This window comes from Gopherus flavomarginatus, chromosome 5 (assembly GCF_025201925.1).
Source record: "Gopherus flavomarginatus isolate rGopFla2 chromosome 5, rGopFla2.mat.asm, whole genome shotgun sequence".
NCBI lineage: Eukaryota > Metazoa > Chordata > Testudines > Testudinidae > Gopherus > Gopherus flavomarginatus.
Window position 1 is genome coordinate 115,891,492 of NC_066621.1, and position 21,923 is coordinate 115,913,414.

A 21,923-nucleotide genomic window follows, 5' to 3' on the forward strand; every position below is an offset into this window, starting at 1 on the left:
GCCTCATTATTTCTTCATGCTGATTACTCAGTGAAAGAGACCGCATTCTATTTAAGGATATTGAAAAGGTCACATACAAGGGAGTTTGAGTCTGCCTTTGTTTGCAGTTTTCACAGAAAACCACCATGCTAACGTTAATATTTGCTTTCACTTAATACATCCACTCCAAATATCTAAAAAGAAATTCATAATGAGCAGCGTGGATGACAAAGTACTTAAGACAAATTATAGATCTCAGAAGAGTTAAGGACATTTTAAAATTGGTCATTTTATGAAGGTTCTGGTATATTTGCTTTCTTTGAAAGGCTGTTGTGATACATCAACTTCTACTGCACAGAGAACAAATGGCATTTATTGTATTTGGTACCCAGAATAGAAGAATACATGATCATAGGATGGATGCAAGTTAAAAGAAAGGTTATTGCAATAATTGAAATCAAATTCAAAATGAAACAGGATGATTAATGAACTATACCATTCATTCTTAGAAAAGGGCATTGGGTGAAGATTCTAAAGAGCTTTGTTGTAAAAACAGCTTGATTAGAACAGTTATTCAGTTTCTTGACTGGCCTTGATTCTTCAGACACAAACTTCACTATGTAAATACAAAAAAATCACAGCAACCAGCGCTGGTCCCAAAGCAAAATCCCAGATCCAAACAACTAAAAAAATCTGGGAGGAATTTAAAATCTGCTGTTTGGACACATATGTAATGGGTTAAGGGATACACAAAGTGAAATTTATTATTATTGTGTGAGCAAATAAGGCACTCATTAAATATTGTGAAAAATGAGTTGATGTCTGTCTGTAACAAGGTGTAGCAGGGCCCTCCCTTGGTCCTGCCTCTGCTCTTCTCCAAAAAATCACTCAGAGACCTTTTGGCTCAGCAGTCACCAGTGCAGTTTATTTACACAGTGCAAATCCACCACCTCTCACCACATATCACTGGGGGTTCTAGCCTTAGGGGCTTCTCTTTCTTGCAGCCAGGAGCCATTCCTTTCCTTCTGCTCTCTGGCTCCCCTCCCCGCTGCTTGCTTGCTTCCTTCCTTCCTCTGAACGTGTATATAGCCCCAGGCTAATCAGGCTGGCAGCTGTTCTGCCTCTGCCAATCTGGCTCAGGTTCCTCTAGTCACTTCCCTTAACTGGAACTGGAGTGACAGAGGGCTGGCTCAGCAGTTCCTGGTCAGCACCCTGTCAGATGATATATCAATAGCATCTAAAAATATTTGTAAAGGACATTTTTAAGGAAAACCACTTATTTTGTATTGCAGTTGCACAGAGACCCCAACCAAGATCGAGGCTTCACCGTGCTAGGCACTGTACAGATACAGAATACAAGATCGTCTCTGCCCACAGGGAACTTACAATCTAAGCTAGTCAAGTCAGAAAAAGGATGAGACACAGGAAATACTATTATCTGCATTTCACAGATGGGGAAAAGAGATTATGGGCATGTCTACATTACAAACTTAAGTCGATTTAGGTTAGGTTGACTGAGAACCACCACAGTAATTACTGCAGTGGCTGATGTCCATACTACCCTCCTTCTGTTGGTGATGCGTGTCTTCACCAGGAGTGCGTCCAACGATTTAAGAGAGGCAGTGGGGGAGAGAGGAGCTGAGAGCCCAGACTCTCAGCTCCATGTGCAGCTCCCTGATGGGAGCCCCACTGCCTGCCCTCCTCCCTCAAGCTCTTGGCTCCCCACTGGGAGCCCAGCTGTCCCCCCAGGCTCAGAGCAGGGAGCCATGAAATTGACAAGAATGACAGCCAACAGCCAATGTAAGTAACCCACAGAATCTACACAGACACTGTCACCCTAACTACACCCTACCTTATGTTTCTCAAAGAGATGGAGTTATTACGTCAGGGTAGTGGGGCACTTACAGCTACAGGAACAAAGCAATAGTGTGGATACTGACATAGGTTGATGTAAGCGGCCTTGCATCAACTAACTCTGTAGTGTATACCAGAGCTTAGTAATTTGCCTAGGTCATACAGGAAATCTGTGATAGTTCGAGGAATTGGACCCAGACCACTTAAGTCCCATTTGAAGTGCTTTAACCACAAAACTATTAAGGCCCAAATTCAGGAAAGTAATTAAGAATGTACTTTAAGTACATTCCTATTCAGGAAAGTATGTGAGCACATACTTAAGTCCTACTGAGTTGCATTTCTAGGAGAGAGAGAATGATTTAAGAACACAAATACCAATGACTGTCAATACATCTTGTGCTCCTAAGTCAGTTAGGGCTTTGGGTATGAAACTTTCAAATAGGAGATTTCAAATAGGACTTAAGCCCACGCTTTCCTGAGTAGGGATGTTTACCTGAATTAAGGCCTGAGGCTAAAGCTGGTTAAAATTCAGAATTTCATTTTGCAGGGCATTTCTACATCTCAAAATGTGTTTTTGTTCCAACTTGAAACAAATGCTTTTTCAAAATTTCCCACAAAATGAAAGTTCTGGGAAACACATTTTGGAAAACGTTTGAAATTAAATTTTCAAAATTTTTCCATAGTGAAAAAAAGTTTTGTTTCAAAAAACTTTTCATAGGAAATTATTGAAATAGATACAATTTAGCATAAAGTAAAGGTTATGCTGAAATGGCATTTGCCAAAGAAAAACTGTTTCAATGAGAGTTTTGATAAGCTCCAAGGCTCCAGTCCAGCACAGCCCTTAAAGCAATCCCATTATCTTAATGTAAACAACTTCCACTTGAAATCAATGTATATTGTGGAAAGAGTGGTGTGGGGACTTTATGCACTCAACCCCATATGTATAGTCTTTAACCTCCACAGAATGGTGAATGAGTTTCAAAATTGAGTTATACATCATGGACAATCAGGTTCTTCATGACATTTTGTGTACAGTTAGCTGGGCTAGGATAGTAGTTCTTGCTATATTTTCTCAGAGTATTTCAGCACTTTAGTTTCCACGCTTATACAGAATCAGGAAGTGCAGAGGTACATGAAAATAAACATAGCTAACACTTTTTTGAACCTCAAAGAATGTTCAGTTGAGGTTCAGTTTAATAAATGGGTTCAGGTTTGGAGAGCTATTTAATATGAATTGGTATGCACATCTTTTCAGCAGCATGGAGTAGAGTACAACTGCCAGAGTGGAATAAGGTACAGTATGCAATAGTACATGAGCCAGACATGGCTACAGACAAAGAAATATAGAATAAAATAATAATCTAGCTCTGTAAGATAGCAAGTCTGGGGGCCTCAACCATAGAGTATCTCTTAAAATAGATCCAGTCTCAGCTTTCTCATCACTAAAGAAAGGATTGTGAAAGCTGGCTGACTCCCCTTAATAGTTTACAAGCAGCCAGTGGGGGGGTGGGGGGAGCAGTACACAGTACTGCTCACGGACACAGTAGCCTGAACTTTTGCACTATCTCTTTTCTTCTGCCTCAAAGCAGGAAAATCCTGCTCCAAACCAGTCAGTACTACCCAGATAAAGGGAGCATAAAATTTTATACCTACCAATCAAATGTTAACACACAAGGGTCTTTGTCTACATGTGTATAAAAGGTTTGTGAAATTTGTGTAAGACAGAGTCTTTTGTACCAAGGTACAGGCTCTTCTTTTTCTGCAGAATAAAGCATTTTTCCTTATCCCTGTCAGGCTGTTAATTGGCTCTCAGCTAGGCAGACCCAATATTTCGGTAACAGTTTCTGGCGACCCCAGACAAGACTCTCCTAGCTTGGACATCAGACTCCGGACGGCTGCAGCGAACTAGGAGCGGCGCCACTGGGGCGCTTAACCCCTCTTCCTCACTTCTCCGCAGCCCCTGGGGTTCGTGCTCTGATAAGGTGAGCTCTAATAAAATAAAAAAACATTATTTGGTTCTGGTTAAAGGCGGCCCCTTCTGGCAGTTCAAACTGACCCCAAAGGCCAGCTCCGTCTCTCACCCTTTAAATTTTTATTTAGCAAACCATACACCAAATTTGCTAATCCAAAACCTGTAACTAATTTAGCCACTTAAAATAACAAAAAACTAACCAAATATATTGTTTCCCTCCAAACTACTCTCGCTCTCTCCACAGGTACGCAGCTCAATTTCAGTCCCTACCCGCTAATGTCCCTGCCCATCAAATCACTCCAAAAAACTAAATCTATATAAAAAAATGAAAACACAGGCCTCTCCAGCCCCGGTGGGCGGGCCCTTTCCAGGTCCTCCTTACTTCTCACACTGCAGTTCGAGTGCAAAAAAAAAAAAAAACCTACTTAAATTCATCACACCCAAGTCAAGCTAGCCCCTGGGCCGGGGCCAGAAGCAAACAACTCCAAACCTCAAAAAAGCCCTGCCTGCTCTTCCCATCGCAACCCAAAAAAGCCAAAAGCAAACAATACCTAAAAAGCTACGCCTCTCAAAAAACTAAAGCTCCTGTTCCAAGAAAATAAATCCTAAAACTTTACTAACTATAAATTTCTAAAAAGTAATACAATGGTTACTTGCTTTCAATTTGCCCTTTATATATGCCAACCCCCACCCAGCAATTAAGTCCTTACAGCAACTAGCTACATTAAAACACCTGTCTAATTGCTGGCTGTGCCACCAAACTCATTCTAAAAAAAAAAAAAAAAAAATTATAAGCTGTTCCTGCAAATCTCTCCAAAATACTCTCCTTGCAAATAGTACAAAAAACTAATAATAAACCTAAATTAAAAAATACCAGTATAATACAAAAAAATCTAAAATTTAGCATTATTACTAAGCAGCTAAAAAAGTCCCTCTTTTTAATATCCTTAAAATTAAATATAACCTGCCCCTTTATTTAAAAAATACTAAAAAAAATTAAAAAAAAAAGCTACCTTCCCCTTAAAGCCTGTAACCAAACCCTTCAATTTAATATTAAAACTAAAACGTTTCCCCCTTTAAATATTTCTAAAAATGCCCCAAAACTCCCTTGCCTCCTAGACGGGGCCTTTACTGTAAGGGCAACAGGCATTCTATATCAAAAAAAAAAAAATCGCCTCATTCCTCCCGCTGGGCCCCATAAATAATACTCATACATTTTATATAAATATTTACTCTAGCATTATGTTGCCTCACCCATCCCTTAAAAAAATATCTAAATGCCCACAGCCCAAAAAATTGCTTGCAAATTTTACAACTAATTTATTTGCTGTTATATATTGTAAAAGCATCCTAAATGCTACCCATGCCCTAAAACGCTTAAATATCTCCCATTAAAAGTGCCAAGACCGCATAGTAGATACCCCGAAGCAATAAAATATATTAGTAACCCAACGCCACCAAGTCGCGGGTAATACCCTTACCCTCTATTTAAAAACCCCTGGCTTGTATTTTATCTGTAGCCATAGTGCCTACAAGGCTATCCCTCCCGGCTGGCAGGTTCGGTGTAATATAGCCCAAATATTGCCTAATATTCAAATTAACACCACGTTAAATTCTAATCAAATCCTCAACCTAAAAAGCAATTCTCACAAGCTTTTTACCCCCTCCATAAAAATTAAAACCAAGTGCACCGAAAATCCCTTAATTACTAAACAAACAAAATTTCATTCCTTTGTCCATGCGTTCATTCCTGGGTTGGGGGTAGCTAAACTAAAAAAGCAATTATAAATATTTCTGCAAAACTTCAAAAAGCAGCTAATGCATCAATAAACACTTTCCTAAAATTACAACAAAAAAATTAATAAAACAATAACTATGCAAAATAAACATATGCTAAATGCCATAAATGATAAATTAAAAAAAGCTTATGCTCACATCAAATAAAATGTTGCTTTTATGTTAATCATTCTAGCTTAATTAAACAAAATGTACAAGCTATTAAAAATGTTACTATTGTTTTCCATGCTGTATCTCTTAATCACACCTTTAGCTTTAAAAACCTTCTCCCAAACCTTAAATCATAATTTACTGGCCTTTTCTGTACAAATTATTAAATAAATTATTGTCTGTCTTTTCTTTCTATATATTATTATTTAAATAATAATACAATATGCAAAATATCTATATAATGCTATAGCCAAAAATTCTGCTATCCATAAAACAACTCAATACCTGTCTCTTCAGCTTAATCATAAATTACGTAATGGGCCTGGCAATCTGGGCTTGCCAGGCCCCCCCAAAAAATTGTAAAAGCTAGCTAACCCCCCCTTAATAATTTACAAGCGGCCAATAAAAAAAATAAGCAGTACACAGTACTGCTCACAAACACAATAACCTAAACTTTTGCACTCTTTTCTTCTGCCTCAAAGCAAAAAAATCCTGCTCCAAACCAGTCAGTACTACCCAAATAACAAAAGCATAAAATTTTATACCTACCAATCAAATATTAACACGCAAAAATCTTTATCTGCATATATATTTTAAAAAATTATAAAATTTATATAAAACAAACAGTCTTTTATACCAAAATACAAGCTCTCCTTTTTCTGCAAAATAAAGCATTTTTCCTTATCCCTATCAAGCTGTTAATTAGCTCTCAGCTAAACAAACCCAATATTTCAGTAACAGACTGTATAGGACAAAAATTGTTCAATATTACATGAGAACTTCTAAAATAAGATAAGGTTCCTTAGAAGACATGATATTAAAATAAAGCTTGAAGAGCAAAACCATATTAATGAAGGCAGTTAGATTGCTTGAAGTTGTTTGGAATTCTGAATGCATGTTTGCTAATGCATTTGTATTCTCCATGAAGATAAGCTGGATGTGTAGTTTTAACCATTTCAGCAGCATGTCAAGAGCAATTAATATTGCAGCTCAGGTTTCCAAAAAGGGCATTTACGTGGGTGTAGCGAGGGGGCCTAGTGTCCCACCCTGATGGATGGGGAGAGAGCTGCAACCACCCCCTGGGGTGCAGAACTGGGATATCCCTGGCCACCCAGACAAAAGTAGAGGGGCAGGGCAGGAACAGGAACTATAAAAAGCCGGCCCTCTAGCTCAGTTGTGGCAGAGCTGCCAGAAGAGTAGGATGTCTCCCTTCTTGTTGCTAGAGCTTGGATCTGACAAAGACTGCTCGCATGCCAGAGACCTGGAAGAACCCCTGGAGCTAGGGTGACTAGACAGCAAGTGTGAAAAATTAGGACGGGGGTAATAGGCACCTATATAAGACAAAGCACCCCCAAAAAAGTCAGGATATCTGGTCACTCTCGCTGGAGCTCCCAAGACACAGAGGTGCTGTTGGAGCTGCTGCTTGCTGTCTACCTGAGCGAGACCAGTGACAACCCCAGAACCCAGGGACCCCCAGATCTGGAGTGTAGGAAGGAGCCCAGGGAAGCCAAATAGGGTTTGGCTGTATGACTGATTGCAAGCAGCCAGTGTGTTGCGGTCGGATTTAGGGCCCTGGGCTAGGATGCAGTGGAGCGGGAGGACCTGCATCTCCCTGCCACCTCACTGTCAGGGGTGGCAGCCTCCCCACTTTCTGGTCAGGAGACCTGCATTGGTCTGGCCCCTGCTGGAACTAGGGTGCCAAATGGTTTTCTAACTCTCCCTCCAGAGAGATAATCTCCCCTAGTCTGAAATGTTACTCTGCCTGGCTGCAGGCCAGAGCCCCTTACCTGAACAGATTGCTGCCCAGCCCTGATTGAGGGCCTGGGGGAAAACAGGCTCCCTACTGCTCTACCTAACTGACTGTAGGTCAGAACCCCTACTGGATTACGGCCCTGTCATGACTGAGGGCCTGGGCAGATAGACTTGTTGTGGCTCTCCCAGACTACTGGCCAGAACCATTAACTGTGTGTCGCTCCGACCGGATTATAGGCTCAGAGCCCTCAGACTTTTTGCTGCTCGGCCTGACTGCAGCCCTGGGACACTGTGAGCTGATTTTTCCCCTGAACCAAAGCACTTTGGAAGTGTCGTAGAAAGGAGGCATGGTCCCCTGGCCTGATGGATGGGGAGATCCACAACAGCCTTACAATGGACATTAAATCAGTTCTCTTAAATAAGATTAAAAGTTACAATAGAAACAAAAGAATTAAACATCACAAAAGGCAAATTGACATATATAAATCAGAAACATAAGGGTTATTCACAAGTTCAAGTTTTCTGCTGACTGACCTAAGAATACATCTGCCTCTGAACTCCACTTCATAAACTGAATGAACAGATAACATAATTCACCTTTACACTGGCACTGCCCATGACAGGGAGATGGATGGGATATTACAAAGATTTTTTGGTCCCATGCAGGAGAACTGTGAACTAAATAGGTGTTAAACACTTGGGAAAACATTGAAGGTTACTGAACTTAGGAAAGTAGGAGAAGGAATGCCTGGTGGGGATGGGAGATAGTTGAGACAGTCTGTTACAAAAAGAACACAGGGATAGAATTAGGGAGCAAATTACTCCAGCATAATATTATTCTGAGAAGAGTTGAGGTTTGCTTGACAACTTTTTTCTGGGATCAACAGAACTGTCCCAGTACCAGAGAGGTTAAGATCCAAGAACAGGTGAAACAGTTTGGATAAGAAAACACATGCATAGAACCTTTGACTGTAATTTAAAGATGAACTCTATTTTCTTTCCTCTGCAATGCTATAATAAGATTGTAGCTCCTCTAAGCCCCAGTTCAGCATGGTACTTAGAGCAGAGGCCTAACTTTAAGCATGTGAGTAGTCCCAGTTGGCTTCAACAATGGAAGAAATAGTATAAGAAATGGAAGAAAAGAGCTTCCATAGGGTTGGGGAAGAAGGGAATGATGCTGCAAAGGCAGCATTCCTCATTCTGCATGCTCCCTGGGCAATATTTTATCCTGATTAGAGCTGGGTAGGAGACAATTTTCTCACCTCATGAAACTTGGAGATTTAAAAAAAAAAATTATTTTACATTGGGATGAATGAGACTGCTGGAGTTTTTTTGTTTTTGTTTTTTTTTTTTTTTACAAAAAAAAACCAAAACCACAACTATAAACATGATTCAGAGTAGGGGTGTGAAGCAAGCTTTCCCACATCTCAGTGGTTAGGGCAATCCCCTGAGCATTGTCTATTCTGGAGTGAGGAGCTCACGCTCTCACTCTGGCTTTGACCAGAAATTCTATGCTAGGCCCAAGAAACCTTTCCCCACAAAACTGATACATTCCCACAGAAAGTTTCTATTTGAACAAATAAAGCACTTTCTGACAAAAAATGTTTTATTGAAGAATTTGACCATCTTTATTTCTTACCACTGGTGGAGGGAACAATAAGACCTGCAGATGAGGTAGATAACATACTTCAGTTAAAGTGTCTAAGTCAGTGTCTAAGTCGTAGGTGGCCTTTTCATTACCATGCTACATTTAAATGAATACAGGTCCCTGAATTAAAATGCAAAGTAACAGTCTTAATTAGCTTCCACACTTGGGTCAGCACTTACAGAAGTGCAATCAGTTAACTCTGTATTCATGCTTGTGTTGGCAACATTGATACCCCATTGTCAGGAGAGAGACAAGGCAAATACACAGATGCAACAGGTCTCCTCTGCTTAATACTGTCTTGTTTTCATATGTCATTATGATTATTGCAAGATCATTAGCTGGAAATAATTTAATGAGTTTTACATATTAAGGGGGATCCAATAAGTTAGATAGTTTGCCAAAATTTATTTTTGGCTGAAAAGATCCTTTAGGTTAAAAAGAGTCCTGTGAACCATTACAAGAAAGTAAAATGCTCTGAATTACACTCATGCCATTGAAATAAACTATTTCAGCTTTTATTCAATGAACTGTTTGCCTTAGCTTAGTATTTTTTTTAATTTTACTTTTACTCTATTGCTGTAAGACTCCACTCTGAGATTATGTAGCAATTAAATTTTATGTAGGGCTAAACAGCAACTGCACAAATCCATGTGATTTTCCTTAGGAGAGGAAGTTCCAATGGGATTTTCAAGTCCTGCTAAGAGCCCTTTGCCTGGGGCTGGGAGAAGTTAGAGAGCGTTATATCCTATCACCACTGCCCCAACCCCAGATTTATTATTGATTTCAAATTCAATTCATGTTTCACATAGAACTAGTTTCCATTCAGTTAAAAAAAAAAGAAAGAAAGAAAGCGAGCCACACTTAGACAAACCCACTGATTTCAGTCAGGTTGCACATGCATAACTGAAGAATTTATCACATTCTCTTGTTATTGACAAACTGATGTTAAACTGTCTTTTCAGGGAAGCCACTTAAGAACCAGGCCAGGATGCTGGAGAGAGTGTCATTCCAGTCTCTCTCCTGAACATATTGCAGATAGGATATAGAGACTATCCAACAGGCTGAAATGCTTTACTTAAACAAGATTAAAATAAAAACAGTGAGGATAATAACCTAAAATGTGAAGTGGGCAATCTTTGCTTCAATGGGACTGCTGGATTAAAGAAAACATGGGAAGAGACAAGAGACCTCTCTGAATTTTCTGTAATGTTCACTGTAGTACCTAAGCACTGTTCCTGTAGTATCTAAGGCTACGTCTACACTACAGCATAAAACTGAAATTACTAAAACCGGTTTTATAAAACCGATATTATAAAATCGATTTTATGTGTCCACACTAGGGCACATTAATTCGGTGGTGTGCGTCCATGGTCCTAGGCTACCATTGATTTCCAGAGCGGTGCACTCTGAGTAGCTACATTAAAGGAATGAGACCAATAACTTTGATTTCCGTCCACACTAACCCTACTCCTCTCGTTGGGGAGGAGTACAGAAATCGATTTTAAGAGCCCTTAAAATCAATTTAAAGTGCCTTGTAGTGTGGACGGGTACAGAGTTAAATCGATTTAACGCTGTTTAAATCGATTTAACTGTGTAGTGTGGACCAGGCCTAAGAAAACAAAAAAGATGTACCAAACAGGTTGAGAGCATGTGGTGCTTATTTCTTTCTATTACTGGCTACTAGCTAAAGATTATGCAGGTGCGTCCCTGGCATTTTTGTAGTGACACATTATAGCTTGCAATTTGTATGGCACTTCCCACCCACAGATCTCAAAGTGGATAACAAATTTGGGTGCTATCCTATCCAGTTTAAAGATAAGGTAACTGAGGCATAGAAAGGTTGTGTAATTTATCCAGGGCCACAGTCATTGGTAGAGTCAAGACCAGAAACCTGGTCTTGCAACTCCCTGCGCTATGCTTAACCTGGTAGAACTCTTTGTTCATAGGAGGAGTATTGCGGAGGGCGGAAGGGGAAGATAACTTTCTGACTTAGACATAACATATTGGCCACATGTGATTTTATAAAAACAACGCTTTTGAGATTTTCAGGTTTTGGAAGGAAAACTGCAGCGCAACATAACTACTAAATGTAATTTGAAGGAATGTTAAATAAGATGATGCTTGCTTGTTCTCAGATATAAAATGTTCATAAAGCTGCTGCTTTGACTGTTTGTGGATGTACCTCAAGATTAGTTACTATTTGAATGCATGAAAAACATATTTAAAGTGGTGTTAAGTCTAGTTTATTAGTCCATAGTTTATTAGTCCTGTAGGGCAAACTTGTAAAGTACCCTATAATATTGTAATGGTATACCGGCCCTTTAATATTGGGGACCAGAAGACCCCTTTCCAGGGATTTTGGAATAAATGACAGGCCTCAAAATGGCCTTAGAGCAGGAAGAGAAGAAGTGATCCTGGGGAATTAGTAGTTGCATGGGAAAAACCAGGATACTGTCCCTTTAAGTGCTTGGGATGGGAAACCCTGTAGCATAGGGTGGGGCAGGACTCACCTCTCTCCCAGCAAATCAGTGGAAAGCTCTCTGCAGAAGGGTAGAATAGATGTGGCTTTTTTCCTCCACCAGGTAATGTATTAACAGGGAGTAGGAAGCCAGAGCCAGGATGCTGAGCTTTTGTTGGGAAAAGTCAGGATAGCAATTCCACAAAGAACAGTATGAGTCATGGCTGCAGTGGCCCTATAGGGACATGTGACCAACCCACCTGGTACTGGACTCCATGATAAAACTAGTGTTTTTCCACTGACCAGGCATGGGAATCTCACTGGGAAACAAAGGATTCCTGCCGTATGCAAAAACTATTTAACGCAGGGGAGTGACATCATTGTGATTTGCTCTTTACTGACTCCCCGCCCAAGAAAGAGGACTGCTGGAAACACCTGAGAAATGAAAGACTGAACTAGGGGAGAAGGGCTGAACTCAGGCTAGAGGATTGTCTACCCTAAGAAAGGAATAACTGGAGTTTTAAGCTGCAAGCAAGTGAAGCTTGCCTTAAAGAATCTCTGCAATCTGCCTAAAACATTTAGAGTGAGAATTTGCTACACATATCCAATTTCTTTAGTATATTAAGCTTAGATTGCATGTTTGGTTTTAGACAAAACAAAAAAGTTTATTAACGACCAAAGACAGATTAAGTAATTATAAGGGATAGCAAACAGCTCAAAGCAGATTACACTGCTCTACAGCCAAAATGCTTCTGAAATAAATGTAGTCCAACTTTACTAATTCTGGTCACTGAGAACGAAAATGATGCTTAAAATTGTTGATTGGCTCTAGTTTTCAAGATATGTTATTGGGTCAGTATATACAACCCTTGACTTGGGAATGGCGGAGGATAAGTGAGTTATAAAGGGAAGGGATCTCAATTTTAAACCAGAAATGACTAAAATACATCTTTAACTGGATCTATGAATAAATCTATGAATGGGTTTGGACAGTACTTGCTTTTGAGGCAAAACAATGAACGATGCAATCTGAAGCTGGTATTGCATCATACATGATATGAATTGCATCATGTTATTCCTAGAAGTCATGGATGATGCAATCATAATGAAGCTTACATCACTCTGCTGAACAAATTGCCCTATATCAGCTCTAGAAATCATACAGTGTCGTGCTCTTTTATTTGTCAGTGTTTGATTTTGCAAAGGGACACATTTCTGTTTAGCCAAAGTGAGCAGAGATGCCTCGTACTTGTGTGAACATTGCAGATAACTTCTGTTATGTTTGTGGTGAAGTGACTTTTGCATCACAAAAGCGCAGTCTAACCACTATGGTTAAGAAAGCCTATCACCTTTATTTTGGCTGCAAAATTGGAGATCAGGACAAGAGGTGGGCCCCACACATATGCTGCAACACTTGTGCAACAAATCTTGGCCATTGGTTGAACAGGAAAAGGAAAATCACTGCCTTTTGCAGTGCCAATGATTTGGAGAGAGCCAACAGATCATACCAGCAATTGTTACTTCTGCATGGTGCCTCCAGTTGGGAAAGGTGTGTCAAAGAAGAAAAGGTGGACTGTGCATTATCCAAACATTCCATCAGCTATACGCCCAGGACCCCACAGAGAAGGACTGCCGGTTCCTGATGCACCAGAATCCTTCTCACTTGAGTCAGACGAGGAAGAGGAAGAGGATGAAACTTCTGGTCCTGAACCATCAATGTCACAGGACCCACATTTTTCTCCCATCCTCCTCCTCTGAACCACACCTCATAACACTAGGTGAACTGAATGACCTTGTCAGGGATTTGGAACTACCCAAGAGTAAGGCAGAGCTGTTGGGCTCCAGACTACAGCAGTGGAATCTCCTGGCAGGCTATCAGGGCAAATGGAGCCCATCAATGCTTGCAGACTATTGCTGGACAGTGACAAGATTTGCTCCATTTAATGAATACAAGAGACAAGCCAAGAAGCGCCGAGTAGACACTGAATAAGACTAAACTATGTACATAATAGTTTTTTGCCTTTTGTTTCATAATAAATTTTATTTGTATAACCCTTTAAAAATCAGCAAAAGGGTTACATAAACAGGACAGGTGAAATATTATAATGTAAAGCAACCATAAACACATGAAAAGACCTAGGTTTACAATTTATGATTAAAACTCTACTATCTACACAACATACATAGACATAAAATGTAAAAACTTAAATATCTTAGAAACAGTAGCCAATCAGTTGTTTTAATTGTCATATTTGAATTCAGCACATCAAAATACATAATAAATATCACATTTTATCTCTGAAGCAGACGACTTCTCAAAAATTGTAGACCAGTGTTACCTAGCAAATAAAACAGTGTTTGGGGAAATCTTAAGTTTGGGCAGAAAACTGTGTATATTCCTCTCTATGTTGAGGGAGGTGGGTAAATGTCATGAGCTTATGCTGTACAGTTCTATGTGCAATGCAAGGCGGTATAATTTTGGGTTTACATTACAGAGGGCGATGTGCACTTCAGTACCTGGGTAGTTCCTTAGCTGAGCCTTCCCACGCAGAGCTGATCTCAGCATCTGTGTATATAGCTGCAGTTGGATGTGTATGTGCCTGTACCTGTACCATACCTGTATGTGTGCTGGTAAAGTGCTGTCTGAAGCCTGGGGAAGGCTTGACAGGCTGCATAGCAGTACAGTGTAAAAGGAGTGCAGTCTGGTGGGTCAGGCAGGCTCAGTGGTACTCCAGTTTCAAGAAGCATCTGGGGGGGGTGGGTGGGAATACAGGGAGTTCCTAAGGGACCTGGAAGAGGAGAAGCAAAAAGGTAGGTTCTGCAGCAGCACATCTTGCCTCAAAGAGATAAAAAGCAACCCCAGTACATATATAGATACAAAAAGACTGCTTTGATGTACATATTCTCATGGTATGTACTGGTTGATCTTTGAATCAGTGTTGCTAAAAAAAAACAGCTTCCATAAGGTTAAACCTCCTGCTGTGCTGTATTAGCTACAGAGGACTGGTGCTAATTTCTGACAAGCTAAGGCGAAAGACTTGAACGGGTAAGGATAGGGTTGCCAATTTTGGTTGAATGTATTCCTGGAGATTCCATCACATGACATAATCTTTAAATAAAGATTAATCTTTAATTCCTGGAGACTCCAGGCCAATCCTGGAGGGTTGGCAACTCCATGTAGGGACAAACTTCCAATGTCTCTAAAACAGTAAGCTGTGAATGTATGTTTGTATGCACACACAGTAACATTTGCACATAGTTATGGATAACTGCATGCTCAAAACTGGTAACCCTGCAAGCTCATTTTCAGATGCCCATTGAAGAAGTTTCCCAAATGGCCTTTATTCTTGGACATTTATGGTCAGTGTCTTTATACCTTCTGATTGGCATTACAGTATAATGATTACATAGTTTGGCTATGTGTGTCCCCACTGTTTTTGTCTCTCCCTTTCATAGAAATGTAGGACTTGAAGGGACTTCAACTGTTTATACCATCCAGGGCCCTCATGCTGAGGAAGTACCAAGTATACCTAGGCCGTCCCAGACAGATGTTTTGTCTAATCCAGGAGTTGGCAGCCTGTGGCTTTGGCTGTCTTGGTGTGGGCAGAAATTCAATTTTATGGTGGATTTAACTTCTCATTTAAGTGTGTTGAATCGGAAGCTACAGGGAGAAGGAAATACTGCAATTTCACTTTTGGAAGAAGTTCTTTCATTTGAATGAAAGCTGCCTTTGTTCATAAGGGACACTGAGACATGCATGTTAAATGCATTTCCCAACACTGAAACAATACAAACAAATGACTCTGTTTCTGCAAGGACCCTAACGTCAATGTCAGTCATCAAAATGCAAGCTGTATTTGCTGACTGATTTCATGAGTTCAGAAGGGAAAAGGCCACTTTGTCATTTCTGTTAAAACCGCTTGAAGCTGACACTTCTATATTGAATTTTTCAGCATTTGCAGGAATTGATTGAGCACAATTTGAACTTGAATTTGTGGACTTGCAAGACCAGGATTTATAGAATTCAAAATTGAAAGATTTTGTCACCGAACTTGAAAATCTGGAAAGGCAGAAATCCATCCTTGGGCTCCAACACAAGTGATTTGAAATGGACAACCTTAAACAGCAAGGTCAGATAATATTTGATGTTTGGAATTGCCTACCAGATGCGTACAGTCAGCTGAAGAAATATGCATTTGGGCTTCTCTCAATCTTCAGTTCAATGTACTTCTGTGAGGAAGTGTTTTCCAACATGAATTTCATCAAAAACAAACTGAGGAGCCAACTGCAAGAAGTTAATCTTAAGTCCCACTTGAAAATGAAAATCATGGCATATTCACTGGACATGGACATCTTTAGAGTTGCTCAAACAGCAGAAGTTGCATTAAAAGTATTGGTGAGTAGTAATAACTTTAATATGTTCAATTATTATTTGATAAATTCTAACTCTACAAATAACTTTGCGTGTGATGCAGCTCTCAAAATATTTTGGTCAAAGACACACACACAAAAAAAAGCTCTTTTTTGAAAAGGTTGCCGACCCCTGGTCTCACCTGTTCTTATAAACCTCCAATGATGGAGGCTAGCAAAGGGCTGGAATAACATGGCTGCCTGAAGCCTGAACTCTGAGGGGATAGCAAAGTAATCTGCCTCCAACAGTGCCAAAACCTATTAAACTCCCCAAAACAGAGCACAGAGTTGCAGAAAACAGATCTCCACATCCCACCTCACCCCCACAATCTGAAGTTAAATAAATAAATAAGATGTCACTAAGTGTTTCTGGCTCACTGGATGTAGAGACCTCTCATATCAAGTGACCACAGGGCAGCCAAATCAGACAGAAATGCCAGGGCTGAAGAAAATCAAATGGCTACCAAAGCTGACGTTTCAGAGTTGATTGAATTTGAGGCCATGAGATGATCTGACGACCAAGCTCCTCACAGTAAAGAAGGACATTACTGACTTAAAGAGAGCATCATTGTGCTAGAGCCTGGCCTGAGAGAAAGCAAGAGCACATGCACACTGCAGAGCCACATGATGCTGATGGAGCAGAGAGGAAAACAGAGCATGAAGAAACAATATCAGAATTAAGAAACTGCTTGAACACACTGAAGAAGGAAACCCAATCTGGTATGTAAAACCTTGACTTTTGGAGTTGTTACATCTGAGATCTCTGCAAGAGGTAAAAGTGAAAAGAGCACATAGGGTATTGCTTGCCCCACCTAGGCCTCACAACAGATTCAGGGATCTAACTGTGAAATCTGAAGATCGGCAGAAAAAAAAAGAGTTATGAAAAAAAGCCAGACAGCATTCAGAGCTCAAACTCAAAAGCCACAAGCTGAAAATTTCCATGATTCCTTTGCCCTAAATTTAAAAAACAGGAAAGAGCTAGGGGAAATTACAGTAGCGCTCAGACAAGCAGATATCTGCTGCAGATGGGGATTCCCATTTAAACTCTCAATCAGCTATCAAAAAAAAATCCATATTTTACCCTAAGATACTTTAAACAAGAGAAAAAACTCAGTCACTTTGGATAAAAATCCAAATATCAAAACATGTCAAGGATACTCCAGAAGCAGTAATTACAGATAAGCTGCTAAAAAGTTCTTGGCAGACAATGAAACGTGGGAAAAGGAAGATAAGAAAATACAAAAGGTTCTAAGGACCATATTGCCAATGGCACATGTGAAGCTGAACAAAAGAGCTCTATCTGAGGAGTAACCTGAAAATTAACCAGGAGGGACTTGGGAGTCTGCAACAAGGAACAGTAACTATCTTTTCTTCTCCCTTGCCACTCCCCTATCTTAGGGCAGGAGCTTTTATAGTCTTCTTCCAAAACTCTTGAGCGTTCACTAGTCTGTCATGCAGATTGATCTCCCCGTGATCTGCAGATATCCAGTCTATTTACTGAGTCTTTGGTCGTATTCCATCCACAACCATTGAAAGAGTTATCCCACTGCTACAGCTCTCAGGTCTCCACTGAATATGCCAATGTAATCTAGCCTCCTTCAACTTGTCTTCAGTTGAAGAAACCTGCATTAGGCCCTTATAACCTCATTTCGTTTCCTATCACAGCATATCCAACCATTTGACCACCTCAACATCTTCATTTCCATGGTGGAGAACATATTGACCTCCTTCTTGTGGCTGGCCAAGTCCCTGTTCCGTACATTAAGATGGGTCAAATTAAGTTTATACATTCTACTTTTTAACTTTGTGACAAAAAGATGCCAACAGAGAACTGTCACAATGTATGGAGTTTGCTTAAGTGAGGTGACCATAACTCTGTGATAGCTGCGTTCTCTGTTTCAAAAAGTAAAGAAAATACAGACTCAGAAAGGGAAGTCCCAGTTTCAGGATTAAGGACTCACAGCTAGACTCCTGCCCTCCTAACTTAACCCCCAGGCAGTCCAACAAGTGCAGCAGGGCCCCAACTGAGCCACCCGATACCCAATCGGGTGGTTTGACCAAAGGAGGAAAAGCAGGTCTGTTCATAAGACCAGCAGCATGGTGCTGGCTGCTCACAGCTGCAATAGCTCTTGCATTTGCTTGTTCCAGCACTACTCCTGCCATGCCTCACTCCAGATAACCTGACTGAGACACAGCTCAGCTCCCTGACTTAACTGAATGACTCTGGCATCTGGCTCTGACTGCTGGCTACTGACTCCTGCTTCAACCATTTGGCCTGGCTGGCCATGTTTTTATCATATCACAACAGGAGAAGAAGATATTGAAGAAAATAAAGAGGGGACAGGGAGGAGCCCTTAGAGAGTGTGTAAATCCTCCACATGTAACTCAAGTGATCAGATGGTAATCTATCCCAAAGGGCATGGGTTAAAGTCCTATAGGTGGTGAAAATGTATCTTCTTTGGATTACAAGAGAAGTAGTTCAAGAGTTCAAAAGGTAGAGTACAGGGATTTAGAGTTCAGCAAACACACAGTCGTTTGGGGACTGTTTTACATGTTACATTGATATTTTATCTGTGGATTTAAAGTAAGGGGAGTGCAGGAGTGGGGATGGAATTTGGGAGGTGGGGGGAAATTACTGCAAGAAATAGAGAAATTTATAAACAGAAACCAAGCATATTCAAGATACAATCACAAATGCAACATAATTAAAAATGAGACATTGGCCACACAAGGATTCATGCCATCAAACAGTTAAAGAATCACAATAATTTCAAGTTTTTCAAGGAGATAAAAAAAGTTATCCTTCTAAAGTAATCTTTGGATGTCAAAGAGCTAACTGTCATTAAAAGGAAAAAACCTTGGCAGAACTTAAAAACTCACTCTCAAATTATGCTATTTCAAGAAACTCATAAAGGAAGGTCATATTATAGGCATGAAAATTAAGTGGTTTAGCAGACATTTTGAGCTTCAGCTAAAGAAAAGAGGAGTGGGCAAAACATTTGGCTAAACATGTATCTTTCAGATTAAAAATCAATTAAATATAAGGAGATAGTATGCTACTGAAGGACACAATTGCTGGGTTAACAATGGGTTTAGTATATATTCACATGAAGTATTTTAAAGACATTGTTGTAACACTTTGGGGACAAGGAAGTTATATGTGGAGGAGACTTCAGTTTGCACACTAATTCCTTCCTGGGATAGATCTGATTAAACTGTTGGCACAGAGAAGTAAATGATGCATTTGCTTCCGTATCTCCCCTGTCATTTCTAATCTCTCAGAATACTGGTGAGAATTGCATCCAAGGGAAAGAGACTACACATTTTATTCACACCCTAAGCAGTTACATACAAGGATATATTTAATGTCAAAAATACAGGTTTCATAGATTCATAGACTCTAGGACTGGAAGGGACCTCGAGAGGTCATCGAGTCCAGTCCCCTGCCCTCATGGCAGGACCAAATACTGTCTAGACCATCCCTGATAGACATTTATCTAACCTACTCTTAAATATCTCCAGAGATGGAGATTCCACAACCTCCCTAGGCAATTTATTCCAGTGTTTAACTACCCTGACAGTTAGGAACTTTTTCCTAATGTCCAACCTAAATCTCCCTTGCTGCAGTTTAAGCCCATTGCTTCTTGTTCTATCATTAGAGCCTAAGGTGAACAAGTTTTCTCCCTCCTCCTGATGACACCCTTTTAGATACCTGAAAACTGCTATCATGTCCCCTTTCAGTCTTCTCTTTTCCAAACTAAACAAACCAATTTTTTCATCCTTCCTTCATAGGTCATGTTCTCAAGACCTTTAATCATTCTTGTTGCTCTTCTCTGGACCCTCTCCAATTTCTCCACATCTTTCTTGAAATGCGGTGCCCAGAACCGGACACAATACTCCAGTTGAGGCCTAACCAGCGCAGAGTAGAGCAGAAGAATGACTTCTTGTGTCTTGTTTACAACACACCTGTTAATGCATCCCAGAATCACGTTTGCTTTTTTTGCAACAGTATCACACTGTTGACTCATATTTAGCTTGTGGTCCACTATGACCCCTAGATCTCTTTCTGCCATACTCCTTCCTAGACAGTCTCTTCCCATTCTGTATGTGTGAAACTGATTGTTCTTTCCCAAGTGGAGCACTTTGCATTTGTCTTTATTGAACTTCATCCGGTTTACCTCAGACCATTTCTCCAATTTGTCCAGATCATTTTGAATTTTGACCCTGTCCTCCAAAGCAGTTGCAATCCCTCCCAGTTTGGTATCGTCTGCAAACTTAATAATCGTACTTTCTATGCCAACATCTAAGTCGTTGATGAAGATATTGAACAGAGCCAGTCCCAAAACAGACCCCTGCGGAACCCCACTTGTTATACCTTTCCGGCAGGATTGGGAGCCATTAAGAACTACTCTCTGAGTACGGTTATCCAGCCAGTTATGCACGCACCTTATAGTAGCCCCATCTAAATTGTATTTGCATAGTTTATCGATAAGGATATCATCCGAGACCATATCAAATGCCTTACTAAAGTCTAGGTATACCACATCCACCGCTTCTCCCTTATCCACAAGACTCGTTATCCTATCAAAGAAAGCTATCAGATTGGTTTGACACGATTTGTTCTTTACAAATCCATGCTGGCTATTCCCTATCACCTTACCACCTTCCAAGTGTTTGCAGATGATTTCTTTAATTACTTCCTCCATTATCTTCCCTGGCACAGAAGTTAAACTAACTGGTCTGTAGTTTCCTGGGTTGTTTTTATTTCCCTTTTTATAGATGGGCACTATATTTTGCCCTTTTCCAGTCTTCTGGAATCTCTCCCGTCTCCCGGAATCTCTCCCGTCTCCCATGACTTTCCAAAGATAATAGGTAGAGGCTCAGATACCTCCTCTATTAACTCCTTGAGTATTCTAGGATGCATTTCATCAGGCCCTGGTGACTAGCAGGCATCTAACTTTTCTACATGATTTTTAACTTGCTCTTTTTTTATTTTATCTTCTAAACCTACCCCCTTCCCATAAGCATTCACTATGTTAGACATTCCTTCAGACTTCTCAGTGAAGACCGAAACAAAGAAGTCATTAAGCATCTCTGCCATTTCCAAGTTTTCTGTTACTGTTTCTCCCTCCTCACTGAGCAGTGGGTCTACCCTGTCCTTGGTCTTCCTCTTGCTTCTAATGTATTGATAAAAAGTCTTCTTGTTTCCCTTTATTCCCATGGCTAGTTTGAGCTCATTTTGTGCCTTTGCCTTTCTAATCTTGCCCCTGCACTCCTGTGTTGTTTGCCTATATTCATCCTTTGTATTCTGACCTAGTTTCCATTTTTTATATGACTCCTTTTTATTTTGTAGGTCATGCAAGATCTCGTGGTTAAGCCAAGGTGGTCTTTTGCCACATTTTCTATCTTTCCTACCCATCGGAATAGCTTGCTTTTGGGCCCTTAATAGTGTCCCTTTGAAAAACTGCCAACTCTCCTCAGTTGTTTTTCCCCTCAGTCTTGATTCCCATGGGACCTTACCTATCAGCTCTCTGATCTTACCAAAATCCACCTTCCTGAAATCCATTGTCTCTGTTTTGCTGTACTCCCTTCTACCTTTCCTTAGAATTGCAAACTCTATGATTTCATGATCACTTTCACCCAAGCTTCCTTCTACTTTCAAATTCTCAACGAGTTCCTCCCTATTTGTTAAAATCAAGTCTAGAACAGCTTTCCCCCAGTAGCTTTCTCAACCTTCTGAAATAAAAAGTTGTCTGCAATGCAGACCAGGAACTTATTGGATAGTCTGTGCCCCGCGGTGTTATTTTCCCAACATATATCTGGATAGTTGAAGTCCCCCATCACCACCAAATCTTGGGCTTTGGATGATTTTGTTGTTTAAAAAAAGCCTCATCCACCTCTTC